Source organism: Leptodactylus fuscus, unplaced genomic scaffold (genome assembly GCF_031893055.1).
Source record: "Leptodactylus fuscus isolate aLepFus1 unplaced genomic scaffold, aLepFus1.hap2 HAP2_SCAFFOLD_1050, whole genome shotgun sequence".
In the NCBI taxonomy this organism is placed as follows: Eukaryota; Metazoa; Chordata; class Amphibia; order Anura; family Leptodactylidae; genus Leptodactylus; species Leptodactylus fuscus.
The window spans coordinates 27,126-41,676 of record NW_027439870.1 but is presented as its reverse complement, the minus strand read 5'-3'; the positions used below and the strand labels follow the sequence as shown (position 1 = coordinate 41,676).

Genomic DNA, 14,551 nt, shown 5'->3' with positions numbered 1-14,551 from the left:
TGTGGACGTATCAGATATTAAACTGATAAGAACAGATACTACACTTGATCTTAGCCATAAGGCCGAGAAGCGATGGCAAGCGCTCGGCACCTGTTCTGGCGCCCTTCCGTGTTCACTGTGCACCGCTCAAGGTGTGCACCATGCTGCTGCAGCCCTATTTTGGTTTTTTTTTTGTTTTTTTTTCCTTTCCCTTAATGAAGTAGAAATCAATTAGCTTGTGCAGGTTTTCCCTACCTGCCACCAAAAGTGAAAAAAAAGAAAAGAAAAACTTTTGTGCAAGGCAAAGTGACATGTGCAAATGTTATCTTGTGACGCCAGCGGATTTTGCCGAATTTTGCGAATCTGCATAAACCACTCCCACCGTTTGACCACACCCATTCAAGTGTCCGGTCAAGTGCAAGTTCAGAAATAAATTTATGCCCAAAAATTTTAAAAGAATTCAATGCATTTAAAATTGAATAAAATGGCAGCAAATCAGACACTTTGCAGCAGTAATGTCATTTGCAATCAATCAATCAATCAATCAATCAAAGAAAATAATTAATGAAGTACCTTTCAGGTAGAGTCAGTCACAGCATCAGGCCACGTCCAACTGTCAATTTTCTCTTTGCTAGCTTGCCAGGTGCAGCAATCTTCTCTGTTGGTCGGTCAGTCCTCTGTCTCTTTCTTTCAACTGAATTGGAAAGGGGTGCACCGATCCTGGAAGTAATGCAATACCAGGTCAATGCGTGGAGTGGACAGAGCAAGCTCCGATTCCAGCTCCCTGTTCTAAAAATCCATTTAATATATGGTCCCCAGATAGGGGACGTATCAGATATTAAACTGATAAGAACAGATACTACACTTGATCTTAGCCATAAGGCCGAGAAGCGATGGCAAGCGCTCGGCACCTGTTCTGGCGCCCTTCCGTGTTCACTGTGCACCGCTCAAGGTGTGCACCATGCTGCTGCAGCCCTATTTTGGTTTTTTTTTTGTTTTTTTTTCCTTTCCCTTAATGAAGTAGAAATCAATTAGCTTGTGCAGGTTTTCCCTACCTGCCACCAAAAGTGAAAAAAAAGAAAAGAAAAACTTTTGTGCAAGGCAAAGTGACATGTGCAAATGTTATCTTGTGACGCCAGCGGATTTTGCCGAATTTTGCGAATCTGCATAAACCACTCCCACCGTTTGACCACACCCATTCAAGTGTCCGGTCAAGTGCAAGTTCAGAAATAAATTTATGCCCAAAAATTTTAAAAGAATTCAATGCATTTAAAATTGAATAAAATGGCAGCAAATCAGACACTTTGCAGCAGTAATGTCATTTGCAATCAATCAATCAATCAATCAATCAAAGAAAATAATTAATGAAGTACCTTTCAGGTAGAGTCAGTCACAGCATCAGGCCACGTCCAACTGTCAATTTTCTCTTTGCTAGCTTGCCAGGTGCAGCAATCTTCTCTGTTGGTCGGTCAGTCCTCTGTCTCTTTCTTTCAACTGAATTGGAAAGGGGTGCACCGATCCTGGAAGTAATGCAATACCAGGTCAATGCGTGGAGTGGACAGAGCAAGCTCCGATTCCAGCTCCCTGTTCTAAAAATCCATTTAATATATGGTCCCCAGATAGGGGACGTATCAGATATTAAACTGATAAGAACAGATACTACACTTGATCTTAGCCATAAGGCCGAGAAGCGATGGCAAGCGCTCGGCACCTGTTCTGGCGCCCTTCCGTGTTCACTGTGCACCGCTCAAGGTGTGCACCATGCTGCTGCAGCCCTATTTTGGTTTTTTTTTTGTTTTTTTTTCCTTTCCCTTAATGAAGTAGAAATCAATTAGCTTGTGCAGGTTTTCCCTACCTGCCACCAAAAGTGAAAAAAAAGAAAAGAAAAACTTTTGTGCAAGGCAAAGTGACATGTGCAAATGTTATCTTGTGACGCCAGCGGATTTTGCCGAATTTTGCGAATCTGCATAAACCACTCCCACCGTTTGACCACACCCATTCAAGTGTCCGGTCAAGTGCAAGTTCAGAAATAAATTTATGCCCAAAAATTTTAAAAGAATTCAATGCATTTAAAATTGAATAAAATGGCAGCAAATCAGACACTTTGCAGCAGTAATGTCATTTGCAATCAATCAATCAATCAATCAATCAAAGAAAATAATTAATGAAGTACCTTTCAGGTAGAGTCAGTCACAGCATCAGGCCACGTCCAACTGTCAATTTTCTCTTTGCTAGCTTGCCAGGTGCAGCAATCTTCTCTGTTGGTCGGTCAGTCCTCTGTCTCTTTCTTTCAACTGAATTGGAAAGGGGTGCACCGATCCTGGAAGTAATGCAATACCAGGTCAATGCGTGGAGTGGACAGAGCAAGCTCCGATTCCAGCTCCCTGTTCTAAAAATCCATTTAATATATGGTCCCCAGATAGGGGACGTATCAGATATTAAACTGATAAGAACAGATACTACACTTGATCTTAGCCATAAGGCCGAGAAGCGATGGCAAGCGCTCGGCACCTGTTCTGGCGCCCTTCCGTGTTCACTGTGCACCGCTCAAGGTGTGCACCATGCTGCTGCAGCCCTATTTTGGTTTTTTTTTTGTTTTTTTTTCCTTTCCCTTAATGAAGTAGAAATCAATTAGCTTGTGCAGGTTTTCCCTACCTGCCACCAAAAGTGAAAAAAAAGAAAAGAAAAACTTTTGTGCAAGGCAAAGTGACATGTGCAAATGTTATCTTGTGACGCCAGCGGATTTTGCCGAATTTTGCGAATCTGCATAAACCACTCCCACCGTTTGACCACACCCATTCAAGTGTCCGGTCAAGTGCAAGTTCAGAAATAAATTTATGCCCAAAAATTTTAAAAGAATTCAATGCATTTAAAATTGAATAAAATGGCAGCAAATCAGACACTTTGCAGCAGTAATGTCATTTGCAATCAATCAATCAATCAATCAATCAAAGAAAATAATTAATGAAGTACCTTTCAGGTAGAGTCAGTCACAGCATCAGGCCACGTCCAACTGTCAATTTTCTCTTTGCTAGCTTGCCAGGTGCAGCAATCTTCTCTGTTGGTCGGTCAGTCCTCTGTCTCTTTCTTTCAACTGAATTGGAAAGGGGTGCACCGATCCTGGAAGTAATGCAATACCAGGTCAATGCGTGGAGTGGACAGAGCAAGCTCCGATTCCAGCTCCCTGTTCTAAAAATCCATTTAATATATGGTCCCCAGATAGGGGACGTATCAGATATTAAACTGATAAGAACAGATACTACACTTGATCTTAGCCATAAGGCCGAGAAGCGATGGCAAGCGCTCGGCACCTGTTCTGGCGCCCTTCCGTGTTCACTGTGCACCGCTCAAGGTGTGCACCATGCTGCTGCAGCCCTATTTTGGTTTTTTTTTTGTTTTTTTTTCCTTTCCCTTAATGAAGTAGAAATCAATTAGCTTGTGCAGGTTTTCCCTACCTGCCACCAAAAGTGAAAAAAAAGAAAAGAAAAACTTTTGTGCAAGGCAAAGTGACATGTGCAAATGTTATCTTGTGACGCCAGCGGATTTTGCCGAATTTTGCGAATCTGCATAAACCACTCCCACCGTTTGACCACACCCATTCAAGTGTCCGGTCAAGTGCAAGTTCAGAAATAAATTTATGCCCAAAAATTTTAAAAGAATTCAATGCATTTAAAATTGAATAAAATGGCAGCAAATCAGACACTTTGCAGCAGTAATGTCATTTGCAATCAATCAATCAATCAATCAATCAAAGAAAATAATTAATGAAGTACCTTTCAGGTAGAGTCAGTCACAGCATCAGGCCACGTCCAACTGTCAATTTTCTCTTTGCTAGCTTGCCAGGTGCAGCAATCTTCTCTGTTGGTCGGTCAGTCCTCTGTCTCTTTCTTTCAACTGAATTGGAAAGGGGTGCACCGATCCTGGAAGTAATGCAATACCAGGTCAATGCGTGGAGTGGACAGAGCAAGCTCCGATTCCAGCTCCCTGTTCTAAAAATCCATTTAATATATGGTCCCCAGATAGGGGACGTATCAGATATTAAACTGATAAGAACAGATACTACACTTGATCTTAGCCATAAGGCCGAGAAGCGATGGCAAGCGCTCGGCACCTGTTCTGGCGCCCTTCCGTGTTCACTGTGCACCGCTCAAGGTGTGCACCATGCTGCTGCAGCCCTATTTTGGTTTTTTTTTTGTTTTTTTTTCCTTTCCCTTAATGAAGTAGAAATCAATTAGCTTGTGCAGGTTTTCCCTACCTGCCACCAAAAGTGAAAAAAAAGAAAAGAAAAACTTTTGTGCAAGGCAAAGTGACATGTGCAAATGTTATCTTGTGACGCCAGCGGATTTTGCCGAATTTTGCGAATCTGCATAAACCACTCCCACCGTTTGACCACACCCATTCAAGTGTCCGGTCAAGTGCAAGTTCAGAAATAAATTTATGCCCAAAAATTTTAAAAGAATTCAATGCATTTAAAATTGAATAAAATGGCAGCAAATCAGACACTTTGCAGCAGTAATGTCATTTGCAATCAATCAATCAATCAATCAATCAAAGAAAATAATTAATGAAGTACCTTTCAGGTAGAGTCAGTCACAGCATCAGGCCACGTCCAACTGTCAATTTTCTCTTTGCTAGCTTGCCAGGTGCAGCAATCTTCTCTGTTGGTCGGTCAGTCCTCTGTCTCTTTCTTTCAACTGAATTGGAAAGGGGTGCACCGATCCTGGAAGTAATGCAATACCAGGTCAATGCGTGGAGTGGACAGAGCAAGCTCCGATTCCAGCTCCCTGTTCTAAAAATCCATTTAATATATGGTCCCCAGATAGGGGACGTATCAGATATTAAACTGATAAGAACAGATACTACACTTGATCTTAGCCATAAGGCCGAGAAGCGATGGCAAGCGCTCGGCACCTGTTCTGGCGCCCTTCCGTGTTCACTGTGCACCGCTCAAGGTGTGCACCATGCTGCTGCAGCCCTATTTTGGTTTTTTTTTTGTTTTTTTTTCCTTTCCCTTAATGAAGTAGAAATCAATTAGCTTGTGCAGGTTTTCCCTACCTGCCACCAAAAGTGAAAAAAAAGAAAAGAAAAACTTTTGTGCAAGGCAAAGTGACATGTGCAAATGTTATCTTGTGACGCCAGCGGATTTTGCCGAATTTTGCGAATCTGCATAAACCACTCCCACCGTTTGACCACACCCATTCAAGTGTCCGGTCAAGTGCAAGTTCAGAAATAAATTTATGCCCAAAAATTTTAAAAGAATTCAATGCATTTAAAATTGAATAAAATGGCAGCAAATCAGACACTTTGCAGCAGTAATGTCATTTGCAATCAATCAATCAATCAATCAATCAAAGAAAATAATTAATGAAGTACCTTTCAGGTAGAGTCAGTCACAGCATCAGGCCACGTCCAACTGTCAATTTTCTCTTTGCTAGCTTGCCAGGTGCAGCAATCTTCTCTGTTGGTCGGTCAGTCCTCTGTCTCTTTCTTTCAACTGAATTGGAAAGGGGTGCACCGATCCTGGAAGTAATGCAATACCAGGTCAATGCGTGGAGTGGACAGAGCAAGCTCCGATTCCAGCTCCCTGTTCTAAAAATCCATTTAATATATGGTCCCCAGATAGGGGACGTATCAGATATTAAACTGATAAGAACAGATACTACACTTGATCTTAGCCATAAGGCCGAGAAGCGATGGCAAGCGCTCGGCACCTGTTCTGGCGCCCTTCCGTGTTCACTGTGCACCGCTCAAGGTGTGCACCATGCTGCTGCAGCCCTATTTTGGTTTTTTTTTTGTTTTTTTTTCCTTTCCCTTAATGAAGTAGAAATCAATTAGCTTGTGCAGGTTTTCCCTACCTGCCACCAAAAGTGAAAAAAAAGAAAAGAAAAACTTTTGTGCAAGGCAAAGTGACATGTGCAAATGTTATCTTGTGACGCCAGCGGATTTTGCCGAATTTTGCGAATCTGCATAAACCACTCCCACCGTTTGACCACACCCATTCAAGTGTCCGGTCAAGTGCAAGTTCAGAAATAAATTTATGCCCAAAAATTTTAAAAGAATTCAATGCATTTAAAATTGAATAAAATGGCAGCAAATCAGACACTTTGCAGCAGTAATGTCATTTGCAATCAATCAATCAATCAATCAATCAAAGAAAATAATTAATGAAGTACCTTTCAGGTAGAGTCAGTCACAGCATCAGGCCACGTCCAACTGTCAATTTTCTCTTTGCTAGCTTGCCAGGTGCAGCAATCTTCTCTGTTGGTCGGTCAGTCCTCTGTCTCTTTCTTTCAACTGAATTGGAAAGGGGTGCACCGATCCTGGAAGTAATGCAATACCAGGTCAATGCGTGGAGTGGACAGAGCAAGCTCCGATTCCAGCTCCCTGTTCTAAAAATCCATTTAATATATGGTCCCCAGATAGGGGACGTATCAGATATTAAACTGATAAGAACAGATACTACACTTGATCTTAGCCATAAGGCCGAGAAGCGATGGCAAGCGCTCGGCACCTGTTCTGGCGCCCTTCCGTGTTCACTGTGCACCGCTCAAGGTGTGCACCATGCTGCTGCAGCCCTATTTTGGTTTTTTTTTTGTTTTTTTTTCCTTTCCCTTAATGAAGTAGAAATCAATTAGCTTGTGCAGGTTTTCCCTACCTGCCACCAAAAGTGAAAAAAAAGAAAAGAAAAACTTTTGTGCAAGGCAAAGTGACATGTGCAAATGTTATCTTGTGACGCCAGCGGATTTTGCCGAATTTTGCGAATCTGCATAAACCACTCCCACCGTTTGACCACACCCATTCAAGTGTCCGGTCAAGTGCAAGTTCAGAAATAAATTTATGCCCAAAAATTTTAAAAGAATTCAATGCATTTAAAATTGAATAAAATGGCAGCAAATCAGACACTTTGCAGCAGTAATGTCATTTGCAATCAATCAATCAATCAATCAATCAAAGAAAATAATTAATGAAGTACCTTTCAGGTAGAGTCAGTCACAGCATCAGGCCACGTCCAACTGTCAATTTTCTCTTTGCTAGCTTGCCAGGTGCAGCAATCTTCTCTGTTGGTCGGTCAGTCCTCTGTCTCTTTCTTTCAACTGAATTGGAAAGGGGTGCACCGATCCTGGAAGTAATGCAATACCAGGTCAATGCGTGGAGTGGACAGAGCAAGCTCCGATTCCAGCTCCCTGTTCTAAAAATCCATTTAATATATGGTCCCCAGATAGGGGACGTATCAGATATTAAACTGATAAGAACAGATACTACACTTGATCTTAGCCATAAGGCCGAGAAGCGATGGCAAGCGCTCGGCACCTGTTCTGGCGCCCTTCCGTGTTCACTGTGCACCGCTCAAGGTGTGCACCATGCTGCTGCAGCCCTATTTTGGTTTTTTTTTTGTTTTTTTTTCCTTTCCCTTAATGAAGTAGAAATCAATTAGCTTGTGCAGGTTTTCCCTACCTGCCACCAAAAGTGAAAAAAAAGAAAAGAAAAACTTTTGTGCAAGGCAAAGTGACATGTGCAAATGTTATCTTGTGACGCCAGCGGATTTTGCCGAATTTTGCGAATCTGCATAAACCACTCCCACCGTTTGACCACACCCATTCAAGTGTCCGGTCAAGTGCAAGTTCAGAAATAAATTTATGCCCAAAAATTTTAAAAGAATTCAATGCATTTAAAATTGAATAAAATGGCAGCAAATCAGACACTTTGCAGCAGTAATGTCATTTGCAATCAATCAATCAATCAATCAATCAAAGAAAATAATTAATGAAGTACCTTTCAGGTAGAGTCAGTCACAGCATCAGGCCACGTCCAACTGTCAATTTTCTCTTTGCTAGCTTGCCAGGTGCAGCAATCTTCTCTGTTGGTCGGTCAGTCCTCTGTCTCTTTCTTTCAACTGAATTGGAAAGGGGTGCACCGATCCTGGAAGTAATGCAATACCAGGTCAATGCGTGGAGTGGACAGAGCAAGCTCCGATTCCAGCTCCCTGTTCTAAAAATCCATTTAATATATGGTCCCCAGATAGGGGACGTATCAGATATTAAACTGATAAGAACAGATACTACACTTGATCTTAGCCATAAGGCCGAGAAGCGATGGCAAGCGCTCGGCACCTGTTCTGGCGCCCTTCCGTGTTCACTGTGCACCGCTCAAGGTGTGCACCATGCTGCTGCAGCCCTATTTTGGTTTTTTTTTTGTTTTTTTTTCCTTTCCCTTAATGAAGTAGAAATCAATTAGCTTGTGCAGGTTTTCCCTACCTGCCACCAAAAGTGAAAAAAAAGAAAAGAAAAACTTTTGTGCAAGGCAAAGTGACATGTGCAAATGTTATCTTGTGACGCCAGCGGATTTTGCCGAATTTTGCGAATCTGCATAAACCACTCCCACCGTTTGACCACACCCATTCAAGTGTCCGGTCAAGTGCAAGTTCAGAAATAAATTTATGCCCAAAAATTTTAAAAGAATTCAATGCATTTAAAATTGAATAAAATGGCAGCAAATCAGACACTTTGCAGCAGTAATGTCATTTGCAATCAATCAATCAATCAATCAATCAAAGAAAATAATTAATGAAGTACCTTTCAGGTAGAGTCAGTCACAGCATCAGGCCACGTCCAACTGTCAATTTTCTCTTTGCTAGCTTGCCAGGTGCAGCAATCTTCTCTGTTGGTCGGTCAGTCCTCTGTCTCTTTCTTTCAACTGAATTGGAAAGGGGTGCACCGATCCTGGAAGTAATGCAATACCAGGTCAATGCGTGGAGTGGACAGAGCAAGCTCCGATTCCAGCTCCCTGTTCTAAAAATCCATTTAATATATGGTCCCCAGATAGGGGACGTATCAGATATTAAACTGATAAGAACAGATACTACACTTGATCTTAGCCATAAGGCCGAGAAGCGATGGCAAGCGCTCGGCACCTGTTCTGGCGCCCTTCCGTGTTCACTGTGCACCGCTCAAGGTGTGCACCATGCTGCTGCAGCCCTATTTTGGTTTTTTTTTTGTTTTTTTTTCCTTTCCCTTAATGAAGTAGAAATCAATTAGCTTGTGCAGGTTTTCCCTACCTGCCACCAAAAGTGAAAAAAAAGAAAAGAAAAACTTTTGTGCAAGGCAAAGTGACATGTGCAAATGTTATCTTGTGACGCCAGCGGATTTTGCCGAATTTTGCGAATCTGCATAAACCACTCCCACCGTTTGACCACACCCATTCAAGTGTCCGGTCAAGTGCAAGTTCAGAAATAAATTTATGCCCAAAAATTTTAAAAGAATTCAATGCATTTAAAATTGAATAAAATGGCAGCAAATCAGACACTTTGCAGCAGTAATGTCATTTGCAATCAATCAATCAATCAATCAATCAAAGAAAATAATTAATGAAGTACCTTTCAGGTAGAGTCAGTCACAGCATCAGGCCACGTCCAACTGTCAATTTTCTCTTTGCTAGCTTGCCAGGTGCAGCAATCTTCTCTGTTGGTCGGTCAGTCCTCTGTCTCTTTCTTTCAACTGAATTGGAAAGGGGTGCACCGATCCTGGAAGTAATGCAATACCAGGTCAATGCGTGGAGTGGACAGAGCAAGCTCCGATTCCAGCTCCCTGTTCTAAAAATCCATTTAATATATGGTCCCCAGATAGGGGACGTATCAGATATTAAACTGATAAGAACAGATACTACACTTGATCTTAGCCATAAGGCCGAGAAGCGATGGCAAGCGCTCGGCACCTGTTCTGGCGCCCTTCCGTGTTCACTGTGCACCGCTCAAGGTGTGCACCATGCTGCTGCAGCCCTATTTTGGTTTTTTTTTTGTTTTTTTTTCCTTTCCCTTAATGAAGTAGAAATCAATTAGCTTGTGCAGGTTTTCCCTACCTGCCACCAAAAGTGAAAAAAAAGAAAAGAAAAACTTTTGTGCAAGGCAAAGTGACATGTGCAAATGTTATCTTGTGACGCCAGCGGATTTTGCCGAATTTTGCGAATCTGCATAAACCACTCCCACCGTTTGACCACACCCATTCAAGTGTCCGGTCAAGTGCAAGTTCAGAAATAAATTTATGCCCAAAAATTTTAAAAGAATTCAATGCATTTAAAATTGAATAAAATGGCAGCAAATCAGACACTTTGCAGCAGTAATGTCATTTGCAATCAATCAATCAATCAATCAATCAAAGAAAATAATTAATGAAGTACCTTTCAGGTAGAGTCAGTCACAGCATCAGGCCACGTCCAACTGTCAATTTTCTCTTTGCTAGCTTGCCAGGTGCAGCAATCTTCTCTGTTGGTCGGTCAGTCCTCTGTCTCTTTCTTTCAACTGAATTGGAAAGGGGTGCACCGATCCTGGAAGTAATGCAATACCAGGTCAATGCGTGGAGTGGACAGAGCAAGCTCCGATTCCAGCTCCCTGTTCTAAAAATCCATTTAATATATGGTCCCCAGATAGGGGACGTATCAGATATTAAACTGATAAGAACAGATACTACACTTGATCTTAGCCATAAGGCCGAGAAGCGATGGCAAGCGCTCGGCACCTGTTCTGGCGCCCTTCCGTGTTCACTGTGCACCGCTCAAGGTGTGCACCATGCTGCTGCAGCCCTATTTTGGTTTTTTTTTTGTTTTTTTTTCCTTTCCCTTAATGAAGTAGAAATCAATTAGCTTGTGCAGGTTTTCCCTACCTGCCACCAAAAGTGAAAAAAAAGAAAAGAAAAACTTTTGTGCAAGGCAAAGTGACATGTGCAAATGTTATCTTGTGACGCCAGCGGATTTTGCCGAATTTTGCGAATCTGCATAAACCACTCCCACCGTTTGACCACACCCATTCAAGTGTCCGGTCAAGTGCAAGTTCAGAAATAAATTTATGCCCAAAAATTTTAAAAGAATTCAATGCATTTAAAATTGAATAAAATGGCAGCAAATCAGACACTTTGCAGCAGTAATGTCATTTGCAATCAATCAATCAATCAATCAATCAAAGAAAATAATTAATGAAGTACCTTTCAGGTAGAGTCAGTCACAGCATCAGGCCACGTCCAACTGTCAATTTTCTCTTTGCTAGCTTGCCAGGTGCAGCAATCTTCTCTGTTGGTCGGTCAGTCCTCTGTCTCTTTCTTTCAACTGAATTGGAAAGGGGTGCACCGATCCTGGAAGTAATGCAATACCAGGTCAATGCGTGGAGTGGACAGAGCAAGCTCCGATTCCAGCTCCCTGTTCTAAAAATCCATTTAATATATGGTCCCCAGATAGGGGACGTATCAGATATTAAACTGATAAGAACAGATACTACACTTGATCTTAGCCATAAGGCCGAGAAGCGATGGCAAGCGCTCGGCACCTGTTCTGGCGCCCTTCCGTGTTCACTGTGCACCGCTCAAGGTGTGCACCATGCTGCTGCAGCCCTATTTTGGTTTTTTTTTTTGTTTTTTTTTCCTTTCCCTTAATGAAGTAGAAATCAATTAGCTTGTGCAGGTTTTCCCTACCTGCCACCAAAAGTGAAAAAAAAGAAAAGAAAAACTTTTGTGCAAGGCAAAGTGACATGTGCAAATGTTATCTTGTGACGCCAGCGGATTTTGCCGAATTTTGCGAATCTGCATAAACCACTCCCACCGTTTGACCACACCCATTCAAGTGTCCGGTCAAGTGCAAGTTCAGAAATAAATTTATGCCCAAAAATTTTAAAAGAATTCAATGCATTTAAAATTGAATAAAATGGCAGCAAATCAGACACTTTGCAGCAGTAATGTCATTTGCAATCAATCAATCAATCAATCAATCAAAGAAAATAATTAATGAAGTACCTTTCAGGTAGAGTCAGTCACAGCATCAGGCCACGTCCAACTGTCAATTTTCTCTTTGCTAGCTTGCCAGGTGCAGCAATCTTCTCTGTTGGTCGGTCAGTCCTCTGTCTCTTTCTTTCAACTGAATTGGAAAGGGGTGCACCGATCCTGGAAGTAATGCAATACCAGGTCAATGCGTGGAGTGGACAGAGCAAGCTCCGATTCCAGCTCCCTGTTCTAAAAATCCATTTAATATATGGTCCCCAGATAGGGGACGTATCAGATATTAAACTGATAAGAACAGATACTACACTTGATCTTAGCCATAAGGCCGAGAAGCGATGGCAAGCGCTCGGCACCTGTTCTGGCGCCCTTCCGTGTTCACTGTGCACCGCTCAAGGTGTGCACCATGCTGCTGCAGCCCTATTTTGGTTTTTTTTTTTGTTTTTTTTTTCCTTTCCCTTAATGAAGTAGAAATCAATTAGCTTGTGCAGGTTTTCCCTACCTGCCACCAAAAGTGAAAAAAAAGAAAAGAAAAACTTTTGTGCAAGGCAAAGTGACATGTGCAAATGTTATCTTGTGACGCCAGCGGATTTTGCCGAATTTTGCGAATCTGCATAAACCACTCCCACCGTTTGACCACACCCATTCAAGTGTCCGGTCAAGTGCAAGTTCAGAAATAAATTTATGCCCAAAAATTTTAAAAGAATTCAATGCATTTAAAATTGAATAAAATGGCAGCAAATCAGACACTTTGCAGCAGTAATGTCATTTGCAATCAATCAATCAATCAATCAATCAAAGAAAATAATTAATGAAGTACCTTTCAGGTAGAGTCAGTCACAGCATCAGGCTCACGTCCAACTGTCAATTTTCTCTTTGCTAGCTTGCCAGGTGCAGCAATCTTCTCTGTTGGTCGGTCAGTCCTCTGTCTCTTTCTTTCAACTGAATTGGAAAGGGGTGCACCGATCCTGGAAGTAATGCAATACCAGGTCAATGCGTGGAGTGGACAGAGCAAGCTCCGATTCCAGCTCCCTGTTCTAAAAATCCATTTAATATATGGTCCCCAGATAGGGGACGTATCAGATATTAAACTGATAAGAACAGATACTACACTTGATCTTAGCCATAAGGCCGAGAAGCGATGGCAAGCGCTCGGCACCTGTTCTGGCGCCCTTCCGTGTTCACTGTGCACCGCTCAAGGTGTGCACCATGCTGCTGCAGCCCTATTTTGGTTTTTTTTTTGTTTTTTTTTCCTTTCCCTTAATGAAGTAGAAATCAATTAGCTTGTGCAGGTTTTCCCTACCTGCCACCAAAAGTGAAAAAAAAGAAAAGAAAAACTTTTGTGCAAGGCAAAGTGACATGTGCAAATGTTATCTTGTGACGCCAGCGGATTTTGCCGAATTTTGCGAATCTGCATAAACCACTCCCACCGTTTGACCACACCCATTCAAGTGTCCGGTCAAGTGCAAGTTCAGAAATAAATTTATGCCCAAAAATTTTAAAAGAATTCAATGCATTTAAAATTGAATAAAATGGCAGCAAATCAGACACTTTGCAGCAGTAATGTCATTTGCAATCAATCAATCAATCAATCAATCAAAGAAAATAATTAATGAAGTACCTTTCAGGTAGAGTCAGTCACAGCATCAGGCCACGTCCAACTGTCAATTTTCTCTTTGCTAGCTTGCCAGGTGCAGCAATCTTCTCTGTTGGTCGGTCAGTCCTCTGTCTCTTTCTTTCAACTGAATTGGAAAGGGGTGCACCGATCCTGGAAGTAATGCAATACCAGGTCAATGCGTGGAGTGGACAGAGCAAGCTCCGATTCCAGCTCCCTGTTCTAAAAATCCATTTAATATATGGTCCCCAGATAGGGGACGTATCAGATATTAAACTGATAAGAACAGATACTACACTTGATCTTAGCCATAAGGCCGAGAAGCGATGGCAAGCGCTCGGCACCTGTTCTGGCGCCCTTCCGTGTTCACTGTGCACCGCTCAAGGTGTGCACCATGCTGCTGCAGCCCTATTTTGGTTTTTTTTTTGTTTTTTTTTCCTTTCCCTTAATGAAGTAGAAATCAATTAGCTTGTGCAGGTTTTCCCTACCTGCCACCAAAAGTGAAAAAAAAGAAAAGAAAAACTTTTGTGCAAGGCAAAGTGACATGTGCAAATGTTATCTTGTGACGCCAGCGGATTTTGCCGAATTTTGCGAATCTGCATAAACCACTCCCACCGTTTGACCACACCCATTCAAGTGTCCGGTCAAGTGCAAGTTCAGAAATAAATTTATGCCCAAAAATTTTAAAAGAATTCAATGCATTTAAAATTGAATAAAATGGCAGCAAATCAGACACTTTGCAGCAGTAATGTCATTTGCAATCAATCAATCAATCAATCAATCAAAGAAAATAATTAATGAAGTACCTTTCAGGTAGAGTCAGTCACAGCATCAGGCCACGTCCAACTGTCAATTTTCTCTTTGCTAGCTTGCCAGGTGCAGCAATCTTCTCTGTTGGTCGGTCAGTCCTCTGTCTCTTTCTTTCAACTGAATTGGAAAGGGGTGCACCGATCCTGGAAGTAATGCAATACCAGGTCAATGCGTGGAGTGGACAGAGCAAGCTCCGATTCCAGCTCCCTGTTCTAAAAATCCATTTAATATATGGTCCCCAGATAGGGGACGTATCAGATATTAAACTGATAAGAACAGATACTACACTTGATCTTAGCCATAAGGCCGAGAAGCGATGGCAAGCGCTCGGCACCTGTTCTGGCGCCCTTCCGTGTTCACTGTGCACCGCTCAAGGTGTGCACCATGCTGC

At 42.1% G+C, this 14,551-nt stretch overlaps 18 non-coding genes and 1 pseudogene across 18 annotated transcripts; all 19 read right to left on the bottom strand.

Annotated features, from left to right (window-relative positions):
* Positions 1 to 74, bottom strand: LOC142186470 (U2 spliceosomal RNA; annotated as a pseudogene; the record flags this gene model as incomplete).
* Positions 75 to 683: 609 nt separating this feature from the next.
* LOC142186468 (U2 spliceosomal RNA) lies at positions 684 to 874 on the bottom strand. Its single transcript, XR_012712053.1, has one exon. It is a non-coding gene; the product is annotated as a U2 spliceosomal RNA (small nuclear RNA).
* A 609-nt stretch (positions 875 to 1,483) lies between these two features.
* LOC142186521 (U2 spliceosomal RNA) lies at positions 1,484 to 1,674 on the bottom strand. Its single transcript, XR_012712103.1, has one exon. It is a non-coding gene; the product is annotated as a U2 spliceosomal RNA (small nuclear RNA).
* A 609-nt stretch (positions 1,675 to 2,283) lies between these two features.
* On the bottom strand, positions 2,284 to 2,474 carry LOC142186520 (U2 spliceosomal RNA). The gene has a single exon (XR_012712102.1). It is a non-coding gene; the product is annotated as a U2 spliceosomal RNA (small nuclear RNA).
* A 609-nt stretch (positions 2,475 to 3,083) lies between these two features.
* Positions 3,084 to 3,274, bottom strand: LOC142186519 (U2 spliceosomal RNA). Its single transcript, XR_012712101.1, has one exon. It is a non-coding gene; the product is annotated as a U2 spliceosomal RNA (small nuclear RNA).
* A 609-nt stretch (positions 3,275 to 3,883) lies between these two features.
* LOC142186518 (U2 spliceosomal RNA) lies at positions 3,884 to 4,074 on the bottom strand. Its single transcript, XR_012712100.1, has one exon. It is a non-coding gene; the product is annotated as a U2 spliceosomal RNA (small nuclear RNA).
* A 609-nt stretch (positions 4,075 to 4,683) lies between these two features.
* Positions 4,684 to 4,874, bottom strand: LOC142186517 (U2 spliceosomal RNA). The gene has a single exon (XR_012712099.1). It is a non-coding gene; the product is annotated as a U2 spliceosomal RNA (small nuclear RNA).
* Positions 4,875 to 5,483: 609 nt separating this feature from the next.
* Positions 5,484 to 5,674, bottom strand: LOC142186515 (U2 spliceosomal RNA). The gene has a single exon (XR_012712097.1). It is a non-coding gene; the product is annotated as a U2 spliceosomal RNA (small nuclear RNA).
* Positions 5,675 to 6,283: 609 nt separating this feature from the next.
* LOC142186514 (U2 spliceosomal RNA) lies at positions 6,284 to 6,474 on the bottom strand. Its single transcript, XR_012712096.1, has one exon. It is a non-coding gene; the product is annotated as a U2 spliceosomal RNA (small nuclear RNA).
* Positions 6,475 to 7,083: 609 nt separating this feature from the next.
* LOC142186513 (U2 spliceosomal RNA) lies at positions 7,084 to 7,274 on the bottom strand. The gene has a single exon (XR_012712095.1). It is a non-coding gene; the product is annotated as a U2 spliceosomal RNA (small nuclear RNA).
* Positions 7,275 to 7,883: 609 nt separating this feature from the next.
* On the bottom strand, positions 7,884 to 8,074 carry LOC142186512 (U2 spliceosomal RNA). The gene has a single exon (XR_012712094.1). It is a non-coding gene; the product is annotated as a U2 spliceosomal RNA (small nuclear RNA).
* Positions 8,075 to 8,683: 609 nt separating this feature from the next.
* Positions 8,684 to 8,874, bottom strand: LOC142186511 (U2 spliceosomal RNA). The gene has a single exon (XR_012712093.1). It is a non-coding gene; the product is annotated as a U2 spliceosomal RNA (small nuclear RNA).
* A 609-nt stretch (positions 8,875 to 9,483) lies between these two features.
* On the bottom strand, positions 9,484 to 9,674 carry LOC142186510 (U2 spliceosomal RNA). The gene has a single exon (XR_012712092.1). It is a non-coding gene; the product is annotated as a U2 spliceosomal RNA (small nuclear RNA).
* Positions 9,675 to 10,283: 609 nt separating this feature from the next.
* On the bottom strand, positions 10,284 to 10,474 carry LOC142186509 (U2 spliceosomal RNA). Its single transcript, XR_012712091.1, has one exon. It is a non-coding gene; the product is annotated as a U2 spliceosomal RNA (small nuclear RNA).
* A 609-nt stretch (positions 10,475 to 11,083) lies between these two features.
* On the bottom strand, positions 11,084 to 11,274 carry LOC142186508 (U2 spliceosomal RNA). The gene has a single exon (XR_012712090.1). It is a non-coding gene; the product is annotated as a U2 spliceosomal RNA (small nuclear RNA).
* A 610-nt stretch (positions 11,275 to 11,884) lies between these two features.
* On the bottom strand, positions 11,885 to 12,075 carry LOC142186507 (U2 spliceosomal RNA). Its single transcript, XR_012712089.1, has one exon. It is a non-coding gene; the product is annotated as a U2 spliceosomal RNA (small nuclear RNA).
* Positions 12,076 to 12,687: 612 nt separating this feature from the next.
* On the bottom strand, positions 12,688 to 12,878 carry LOC142186506 (U2 spliceosomal RNA). The gene has a single exon (XR_012712088.1). It is a non-coding gene; the product is annotated as a U2 spliceosomal RNA (small nuclear RNA).
* Positions 12,879 to 13,487: 609 nt separating this feature from the next.
* On the bottom strand, positions 13,488 to 13,678 carry LOC142186504 (U2 spliceosomal RNA). Its single transcript, XR_012712086.1, has one exon. It is a non-coding gene; the product is annotated as a U2 spliceosomal RNA (small nuclear RNA).
* A 609-nt stretch (positions 13,679 to 14,287) lies between these two features.
* Positions 14,288 to 14,478, bottom strand: LOC142186503 (U2 spliceosomal RNA). Its single transcript, XR_012712085.1, has one exon. It is a non-coding gene; the product is annotated as a U2 spliceosomal RNA (small nuclear RNA).
* Positions 14,479 to 14,551: the final 73 nt, after the last annotated feature.